At 44.6% G+C, this 9968-nt stretch overlaps 1 pseudogene; it reads left to right on the forward strand.

Moving 5' to 3' along the window:
* The first annotated feature begins 4997 nt into the window (after positions 1-4997).
* Positions 4998-9650, forward strand: LOC136550390 (protein STRUBBELIG-RECEPTOR FAMILY 7-like; annotated as a pseudogene).
* Positions 9651-9968: the final 318 nt, after the last annotated feature.

Genomic DNA, 9968 nt, shown 5'->3' on the forward strand with positions numbered 1-9968 from the left:
TTACTATAACTGCTCTTCAAATTAAATTCTCCCGTTGGTTCGAATTTAATTTGATGACAACAAACTTTAACTTCGCAGCGGAAAATTGACAAAATTTCTTTTCTACTTTTCAGAAGCATTTTACTGTACTTTTCTACTCTCTGAAAATTCTAACACGTTGGTGCAATAATTATCAGAGATTTTAAATCACTCTTTGAATGAAATCATCGAAATTTGCTTCTAAAAATAATAAAATAATTCTCAATCACCACTGTGCATTCGGCCCAACCGGAGATACGGCCCGACTTACTTTTCTTGAATTTTACCCACAGGAAAAATTCTCTTTTCTATTTTCTTTTGAGCCAATACATATATTTTTTTTATTTTCTAGCAAAAAACAAAAAAAAATCAGGCTCATTCTTTCTTTTCTCGGCCCAAGACTAGCAGAAGCTAGCTCGGCCCAACTCAACATTCAGCCCAGCCCCGCTCCCTCGCGCGCACGCACTGCCTGCCCAGGCCGCAACGTGGGCCTGGGGCGGCAAAGTGCCACTGGCCGCGCGCCCCGCCTGGGCCGCGATGTAGCCCGCTCAATCTCAGGTCGTCCGCGCGCATCTGACGGCCGAGCAGCGCGTCTAGGGCGAACAAAACCGCCGGGCCGACGCTTCCCCCCGTAACCCTAGCTCATTCTCTTCTTCCTTTCCTCTCTCTCCACTGAACGGAGCGGCTGCGGCGGAGGAAAAAAGGTGGCGGTGGCCAGCCGACAACTACGAGGAGGTGGCGCCGCCGCCTCCGCTGCGAGTCTCCAGCCGGCCAGCCTATCTATCTCCCTCCCTTTCTCCTCTGTTCTAGCCCCACATCGAGCAAGAGGTAGCCGCCCATGGCGACTGGAGGAGAGATGGCGGCGCCGCCGTGGGGCTCCTCGCTGGCGCGCGCGCTCGCCCAAGGCTGAGCGCGCCGCCGTCGAGCGGCTTTGTGGTGGTGCCTTTTACCGCCGAGCTCGAGACGTGGCCGCGCGGCGGCGTGACCACGACGGTCGGCTGGTGTTCCACTTCCCCACGCGGCGTCCAGTGCGACGGCAGGCGGTGGTGACGGCGCAGGGGATCCCCAGGTAGGAGAAAACCCCTTCCAATCCATCCTTTCTTTCTTGATTCGAGATCACAGTTAGGGGTAGGGTTACGGTCTGTTCTTTCCCTGATCCGATCCGGATTCGGTCAATCTTTCTCTCTTTCTTTTCCTGTCCCCGATCTAGATCTACGAACTAGACCGGGGATTTTAGGGTTTGGTGAAATTTCGGGTCGATTTGAATCACCTTCTCTGTCTAGATCCGAACGGATCTAGTCTATCTTTTCTTTTCTAATCGGTTTCTTGCCCCTGACAAGATCCACACACTAGATCAGCGGCTCCGATACCAATGTTATATTCTTTAGATCGTCTAGGTGTAGATCCAGTGGGTGTTTACTTGTATTTGGGATAATTAGTGACTTAGAGATTCAGAGGGAGTAGGAGACGGAGAGAGAGAGAGAGGGAAATGTAGGAACATCTAACCGTCGGAGGGGTTGGAGGAGCTCCCTGCCTTCGCTGGTTCGCCGGTGATGATCTGCGCTAGGGTAGCGACGGGCGATTAAGTAGCGGTGGAGACCGGCTGTGGTGGAGGCAGTGGCGCTTCCCGCCGCTGGCAGTGCCACCCTCTGGATCGGATTAGGGTTAGGACTGTGGGGCTGTGGCGGCGGTGAACCTCGTATCCCGAGCCGTTTACCCCACCTCCTCTTTATAAGGCACTGTACGACGGGGGCCCACCAGCCACTAGATGGCTGGACGTCCCCGATCAGGACGCGGTCAAGGGGTCCGTCTCGACCGTTGGGTCAAGACGGATGAGATCAATTCTAATAGATCTTTCCATTCCTCATCTTCCAAATTTCCCAAGAGGCTATCATTACCAAGTCCACAAAAAACGGCAGGTTTGAACTTGCTCTTGCCTGTGTCAGGCGGGGCAGTAGGCCAAGCTGTTCATTCCAATGTTTAGGGCATGACAACACCTTCTAGCAAAGGTGCAGGTGAAGAACAGGCGCTGTATATCCTCTACTGTCCCTTGTGAACAAGGACACAGAGATCACCATCTTGGGTATTGCAGTGACGTCTTCTGAGCATGTCTTTAGTGTTCAGTCTATCCTTTTTCGACGTGTCATTGCGCCCTGACCTCTTCTTTTTTTTTTGCTATAATAAAGAAGAACTAATACTAAATGTCACCCCCCCAAAAAAGAAACAACATTTACTGTTCTTTTTTTAGAACATGCATCAGCCAAATACTATGGGCTTACAGTTCGTTCAGGACATAAAAAGACCATGTCGCTCTTTCTTTTTTATTTGTTTTATTTAAAGTGAAATACACCATCGGTCCTTACGCTTGCCCGGAATACTAAATGGAACTCTGAATTTTAAGGCCTAGAGACATGAAACTACATGTTAATAACTTAAACACGTTTTGACGACCTTATAGCCAAGACCATCTTCACCAGATATCCTACCCGATTTGTTATACATAAAAAAAAGTATTTTAAGAGGACATGAAACTACATGGTGATGTCTAAACACATTTTGAGGACCTTATAGCTAAAAACATCTTCACCAGATATCATATATCCAATCTCTTATGCATAAAGAATGTATTTTAAGAGTTGTTTTAACATGTTCTGAGGACCTTATACCAAGAACATCTTCACTGGATATCATATCCAGTCTCTTATACATACAAAAATAGTACTTTAGGAGATGTTTAAACAAGTTTTGAGGACATTGTAGCAAAGAGTATTTTTATCAGATGTCCTATCCAATCTCTTCTACCTAAAAAGTAGTATTTTTAAGAGACGAAGGTGTTGCGGCAAATCTCTTACTAATCTTTTATACCTATAATTTTTAAGAGATCTCCTAAAAAAAGCATTATTTCTCCTAAATAAAAGGAGATTCCTCTTCTCCCATATCTCAAAAAAATATAGGAGACAAGTTTTAGGTAATCTACTAAAATAATACTTTTTATATCCTAAATTGATTTTAAGACACACTAGTGGATATGCTCTGCAACAATATTTCTTTAAACCGCTCTCTAAATCCTTATTTGGAGAGTCATTTTAATAAAAAAATATTTGTTATATCTCTCTACCCTCCAACAACTTCTCGATATCTTGCTCGTCACTCTGGAGAGCTAGGTCTGCTCTCTGCCTTTGGCGAGTGAGAAACAAGAATAGAAGATGGGTGAGAAACCAGGAATAAAAGATGAAAATATTTACACACCTAGTTAAAGAAATAGTTGGGGGGTCTCAAAATGTCGCTATTCCTGTAAGTGTAGAAAGATACGAAGAGTATTTTGCAGTTGCTCATCGGAAAAAATTATAGACTGTTGTTGTATTTATGTATTATTAACCGAAACCATTTTCTACTGAAATGGTATAAAATTGTCTTAGAAAAATAGGCTTGTAAATTCAATAATGATTCTCCACGGGCGTCCATCTCGTGACTCCCGTCCGGACGCAGCTTGACCTACGTAGGACCGGCTCCCATCTCTCTCAAAAAACCCACTCCGCTCATCCTCCAGCCCCCTTCTCTCACCATGGCTTCCGTTCCATCGGACGCGACGCGCCTCTGCCAGAGCAGTGCCCCCGCCCCCGCACACGCTGCACCTCTCCTGAGTCGCGTGCGTGCCCCAGGCTGCGCCGCACTCTATCCCTCGTCACGCCTCCATTCATTGTCGTGCCCCACTTTGAGATTCGAGCGGCGAGATCCGAGCGCCCCTATCCTTCTCCGGCGCTAGCTCGTGCAAGACCTGCGGCCTCCCCCCTTCTGTCTCCACGTCGACGAGCCTCCATTCGTCCAAGTAGGAAGAAGATGCTGCGCTGAAAGAATGTTGCAAGGGTATGTTGCAAGTGTTTCATGTGTTTCATACGTATGTTGCAAGTGTTTCATCGAGATGTTGCAAGTGTTTCACACGCATGTTGTAAGTGTTTCAAATGTTTCATATGGATGTTGCAGGTGTTTCATATGAATGTTGCAAGTGTTTTATTTGAATGCTGTAAAAGTATATCAGTGATGTTGCATGTGTTGCAATGGATACACACGTATGTTGCAAGTGTATGTTTTAAATGTTTAATCTATTCCGGGCGGATGTTGCGGCTGCTTTATTTGGATGTTGCAAAATAGATCTGGATGTTCCATGTGTTACAATGTCTTCACATGTATGTTGCAAATTTATGTTCCAAATGTTTTATTTATTTTCAAACGCATGTTGCAAGTGTTTTTCTCTGGATGTTGCAAAATTAGTTCTGGAGGATTGCAAAAGTACATATGCTTTTCAAATTCCCACGTGCGCGTGCAAAACAGAGCGAGCGGAACGGCGTGCGTGCATGGAAAGGAACGAGCGGGACGGTCCCACAGGGCCCCGACGCGCGTGCAACGGAGCGGGCAGGGGTGGCGCGTGAAACGAAGTAGGGGCAGGGCGGATCTGCCACGAGTCTGAGCAAATGGGGCAGGAGGAGGGAGCTACGTCCGAACGCACATCTCATATGGACGTCCGGATGCTAGGTGTTCCGTTGCAAATTTGGTTTACTTCTCCATGTTCCATACTATGCCTTTTTTTGTAAAGTAAAATAAAATAATTTCTGTTTTTGCTCTCCTATTTCAGCACGCCTTTCCTTTTTTACTCGAAGCCAAATGAAATCTCATCCCAATAATCTAGAACACTAATTACACTGCTCTAACAACCCCAGCGTCGTCATCAGCCGTCGAAATCTCGCATTTACTCCTCCACTCTCCAACACGCGAAAAGCAAAACACCAGACGCAGTCAGCGAAATATTTACTTCCGGTTCGCTTGGCTTATAAGCATAGTTTATTAACTAATGAATATTATTTTCCTTCACTACTAAACCAAGCATGATTTATCAACTAATGAACATTATTTTTCCTTCACACTAAACCAGGCTTATAAACGAAACCGGACCAAGCGAACAGCGCAGAGAGACGAGCAGCACCGCAAGCATACAAAAAGAGTGGAACGAAAAAGGAGACCTTTTTTTTGCATATAAAAGTTGGTCTTGTTTCTTGGAGCCTGCAGAGGAGTGGTGCAGCGGTGAAGGGGCAGTAGCAGGAGGAGGGCATAGGAGGGGAGAGGAGCGGCAGACATGGCTGGGGCGGCCGTTGGGGTCGTGGTGCTGTTCTTGGCTGCAGCTTCATTTGGGGTTAATGCCAACACGGACTCGAATGATGGTGAGTGTGTTCTGCTCCTTTTAGTAGTTTTCTTCTTCTTCTCTCAAAGCACTCTTGGCTTCCGCGCATCAAGAAACGATGCATTTCGTCATGGTTTAGTTTGGTATTCTCAGCCATAAATGGATGCGAAAGGCTCCTTCTTGTCTGTATCCCCCCTGCTCTGGTCAGTCCATTGAGTCCGAAGAACAAGAAGTACGGGTTCTGAAATTTCGGGTTGGCATATATGACTGGTTTCGTGAAATTTCGGTTCATGTACAGGCTTGCTGTCCACAACTCCATAGGAAATTTTCTTGTTGAATCAGTGAAGTTGACCAAGGGAATGCTATCCCTTCATTTTGCTACTTGCGAATGCGAACATCTTAGTTCTTTTAAGAAAAATGTTGTAGAACAGCAAAATATGACTGAAATCTACCATGTTACCTGAAACATCAATCCTCCGTTGTTACTGATTTGTCCCAAACCTTGTTCTTGCATGTGCAGTGAATTCCCTCAACGTCTTCTACAGAACCATGAATTCGCCACCGCAGCTGACGAACTGGGTGTCCCAAAATGGGGATCCCTGTGGGCAGTCGTGGCTGGGGGTCACCTGCTCGGGTTCCAGAGTGACAGCAATGTGAGTTAGCTGAAACCTTCAGAAGGGTTGGTTGTTTTTGTGTCACGGCAATCGATCCTTCTCGACTGATTTTCCTTTTTCCTGAATAATGCTCAACAGAAACTTATCTGGGATGCGGCTTAACGGCACCTTGGGCTACAACATGAACCAGCTGACTTCACTCGTTCAGCTGTAAGAGATATCTCACATGCTCTTAAATCTCAATGCGTGGATGGTTACAGACAACATGCCATTGTTCGGTCTTAATCTAACTTTGGAGTTCTGCAGGGATATGAGCAACAATAATCTTGGTGGCAGTGACATTCCTTATAATCTTCCTCCGAATCTCCAGAGCTTGTGAGTCATGTACTCATGTTTGTATGTGTACCTCATCATTCCTATTTATGTTTTAAAAAATATTTTTGAGGTCTTACATAGAACTACCTGGTATGCAGAAATCTTGAAGGAAATAACTTCACTGGGACAGTACCTTACTCCATCTCCCAGATGGTTGCACTTAGGAATTTGTAAGTTGCCTATTGGGATTTGTACTAAGCTGTTTTCTTCGACAAGATTTGGCCAAATTATATCTTTCACTCCTTGCTGTAGAAATCTTGGTCATAATCAGCTCTCGAACATCAATGATATGTTTAGTCAGCTCACAAATTTAACAACGCTGTGAGTGACTTTCTTTCTGACTGCTTATGCATGCTGTTGTCTTCATTGCTCCACAATCCACAGTGGTAAACATGAACCAACTGTTCAATTTCCAGGGATCTATCATACAACATATTCTCTGGTAATATTCCACAAAGCTTTAACTCCTTGACAAGTTTGAAAACACTGTGAGTACTCCACATGTTCTGTTCAACTTCATCAATTGGAAAAAACATCACATGGTTACTTACAAATCCAATCTCCCCTCTTGTCAGTTACCTTCAAAACAACAAACTTAGCGGCACAATAGATGTTCTCACCAATCTTCCTCTTAATGACTTGTAAGTTGACATGCTTACCACCTACTCCAATTACAGTACAAGTTTAATTTCTTAATGCACATTTAACAATCCTTGCAGAAATGTCGAAAACAACCAATTCACCGGTTGGGTACCTGATAAACTAAAGGGAATCAATAATCTCCAGTAAGTACCTTTACTGCAACTATTGCGGCGATTGCTATTTAACCATTTGGGATGGATACAACAATCTAGTCGTCTTTTTACAGGACAAGTGGAAACTCGTTTAACAATGGCCCTGCTCCACCACCTCCACCATCAACACCAACACTATCACCACCATCACCAAATACCCCTCCTCCCTCCTGGCGACCTGCTGTTCCAAGTACTGCTGGTAAAGGATACCCCAGCCGAAGATGGTGGCAAACACTCCAAACTTGATGGTGGTGCAGTAGCAGGAATCGTAATATGTTTGCTGGTTGTTGGCGCAATAGTTGCATTCCTTGTGATCAAAAGGAAATCTTGGAGGTTATCACAGGGACAAGACCCTGAACAAAATGAACCTCTCAGCCCTCTTGCTTCTGGACTTAAACGTAAGTATGACAGTAGTTGTGTTTTCATCTTATTGCTGCTGTTCTAGTAGGAACCACAAGCTCATATCTTTAAAGATGAATTGTGCAATTTCTCCCTTCTGTATTCTTTTTCTTGTGGAAGATGATTACATAATGTGTTATCCTTGTGCCTAAAACCATGCTATTCAGAGATGAAATCGATCAAATCTATCAAAATCATATCAACAATTGGCAAAGAAGAATTGCAGAAGACTGTTTCGATGAGTTTGAAGCCTCCAACAAAAATCGACCTGCGCAAGTCCTTCGATGAAAATGATACCACTAACAAGTCCATCTCAAGGAAAGTAAGTTTGTCTTCCATCACAATACCTGCATACACAGTGGCAGACCTTCAGGTGGCAACAGGCAGTTTCAGTCCTGACAGTCTTATCGGTGAGGGATCGTTAGGCCGTGTTTACAAAGCAAAATTCGGTGATCAGAAGGTATATGGCTAATTCTTACATGTTCAAACCAATTATTAGGCTATCATATGTTGATGATATGCTTCATTTCAGTTTCATGATTTTCAAATTATGATCCAAACTATTACGATATCATCACTTTCTGGATGGTAAATTTCAGGTCATGGCTATAAAGAAAATAAACTTTTCTGCATTTCCAAGCCATCCTTCAGATTTGTTCGTTGAGTTGGTTGCAAACATTTCAAGGCTGAATCATCCAAACCTTGCTGAGCTTGCTGGTTACTGCTCAGAGCATGGACAATGCTTGCTGGCATATGAATTCTACAGAAACGGTTCTCTCCATGACTTCCTTCATCTGAAGGATGAACGCAGCAAGCCATTGTCTTGGAACAACCGTGTCAAGATTGCGCTTGGATCTGCAAGGGCATTAGAGTAAGTGGTGCAGCCTTTTCACCACCCTTTTTTTTAGAACTGACAGGTTATGGTAACCATATGAACTTTTCAGGTACCTACATGAGACTTGTTCACCCTCTGTGGTGCACAAGAATTTCAAGTCATCTAACATTTTATTGGATGGTGAGCTGAATCCCCACCTCTCTGATTCTGGGTTTGCAGGCCTTCTTTCAAACCAGTTCCAGGTACTTTTAATACATCTGTGATTGACTTCTCTGCAGAAGAAATGCTTTACATTATTATTTCTTTGTGGAAGTACCTAGTGTTTTTAATGATATATAATTATGTATGAAGTTCATACTATTCAATTACAAAATGCTACATCAAGTCACCAAGAAGTAAAGTAGCAAGCATAGATTATCATTACAGTAACAGAACTGAAGAGATTCGGGATCTTATGGCTAGCACAATAGTTCTGCATACCTAGCTGCAAGCTAAGCTTTGATCAACAAGCTATATGATACCAAGTTGAGCTCAACATAACTTTATAGCACGAGTGCTAATTTAAGGAATGTTAGTGTTAAGCTTTCTGCACAAGATTACTAAATATATAAGCAACAATTTCAGGAATCAGATGAGAACTCAGGATACAGAGCTCCTGAGGTGACCTTGTCTGGTCGGTACTCCCTGAAGAGCGACGTGTACAGCTTCGGAGTCGTCATGCTAGAGCTTCTGACTGGCCGGAAACCGTTTGACAGGTGAACACAGATCAATCCGCCGCAGCATACCTTCTTTTCCTCTCTCGCATTTGTTCTGAAGTGCCACAAGAACAATCTGAGACAGGTAATTCTAGTTGTAGCAACACCTGTAGTCAGCACTTTCTCTCTGAACTTTTGCAGGTCCCGACCGCGGCCTGAGCAGTCACTAGGCCGATGGGCAACTCCACAGCTGCACGACATCGACGCGCTGGACCAGATGGTAGACCCCGCGCTGCAAGGGCTGTACCCGTCCAAATCCCTCTCCCGCTTCGCCGACGCCATCGCGCTATGTGTTCAGGTGAAAAATTATCTTCAGTGCATCCAGCTCTCATTGCCCCCATATGTGAGCAACAATTCTGACACTGCTGAAATGTGGACGCTGGTTCCTGGCTTCCTGCAGCCCGAGCCGGAGTTTCGGCCGCCGATGTCCGAGGTCGTGCAGTCGCTGGTGCTCCTGGTGCAGAGGGCGAACATGACGAGGATGCACGAGAGCCAGTCGCGGCGGCACGGCGAATCCGGCGGGGACTACGAGTTTTGAGCGAGACGAAGCTGTGCCTGCCTTGTGAATACACAAGTATTTTATGAAAACAAAAATGTATTCAGAGAGCTTTATTTGCGTGCTCGGCGGACAGCGGCTGTGTAAATCAGTGTCGTTTAAAGACGCAATTTGCCGCGCTACTGCTTCATGCTGAGAGTGTTCGGCCAGTATTATTCAGCACTGTTCAAGCTAGAATTTACTGTTTACGCTGGAAGATTGTGAGAGAGAAAACACTGTTTCTGACTAGAAAAAAAAAACGAACCAGCCAGTCGAATATCACCAGCCGAACACTGCCGTTGATCGCAATCGGTGTCGTTTCCTGACATTTTTTTTTCTAAAGGCAAATAGTTATAAACTCTCCTTGAGAGTTTTCAGAGTAAGTTGGTTTCAAATGTTTACATTTAAGTTTGAATTAGATAGGTACTAGTTCAAAATAGGTATTGTCTGAAATAAGTATTGGTTCA

The sequence above is a fragment of the Miscanthus floridulus genome, chromosome 4, assembly GCF_019320115.1.
Source record: "Miscanthus floridulus cultivar M001 chromosome 4, ASM1932011v1, whole genome shotgun sequence".
NCBI classification, from domain to species: Eukaryota; Viridiplantae; Streptophyta; class Magnoliopsida; order Poales; family Poaceae; genus Miscanthus; species Miscanthus floridulus.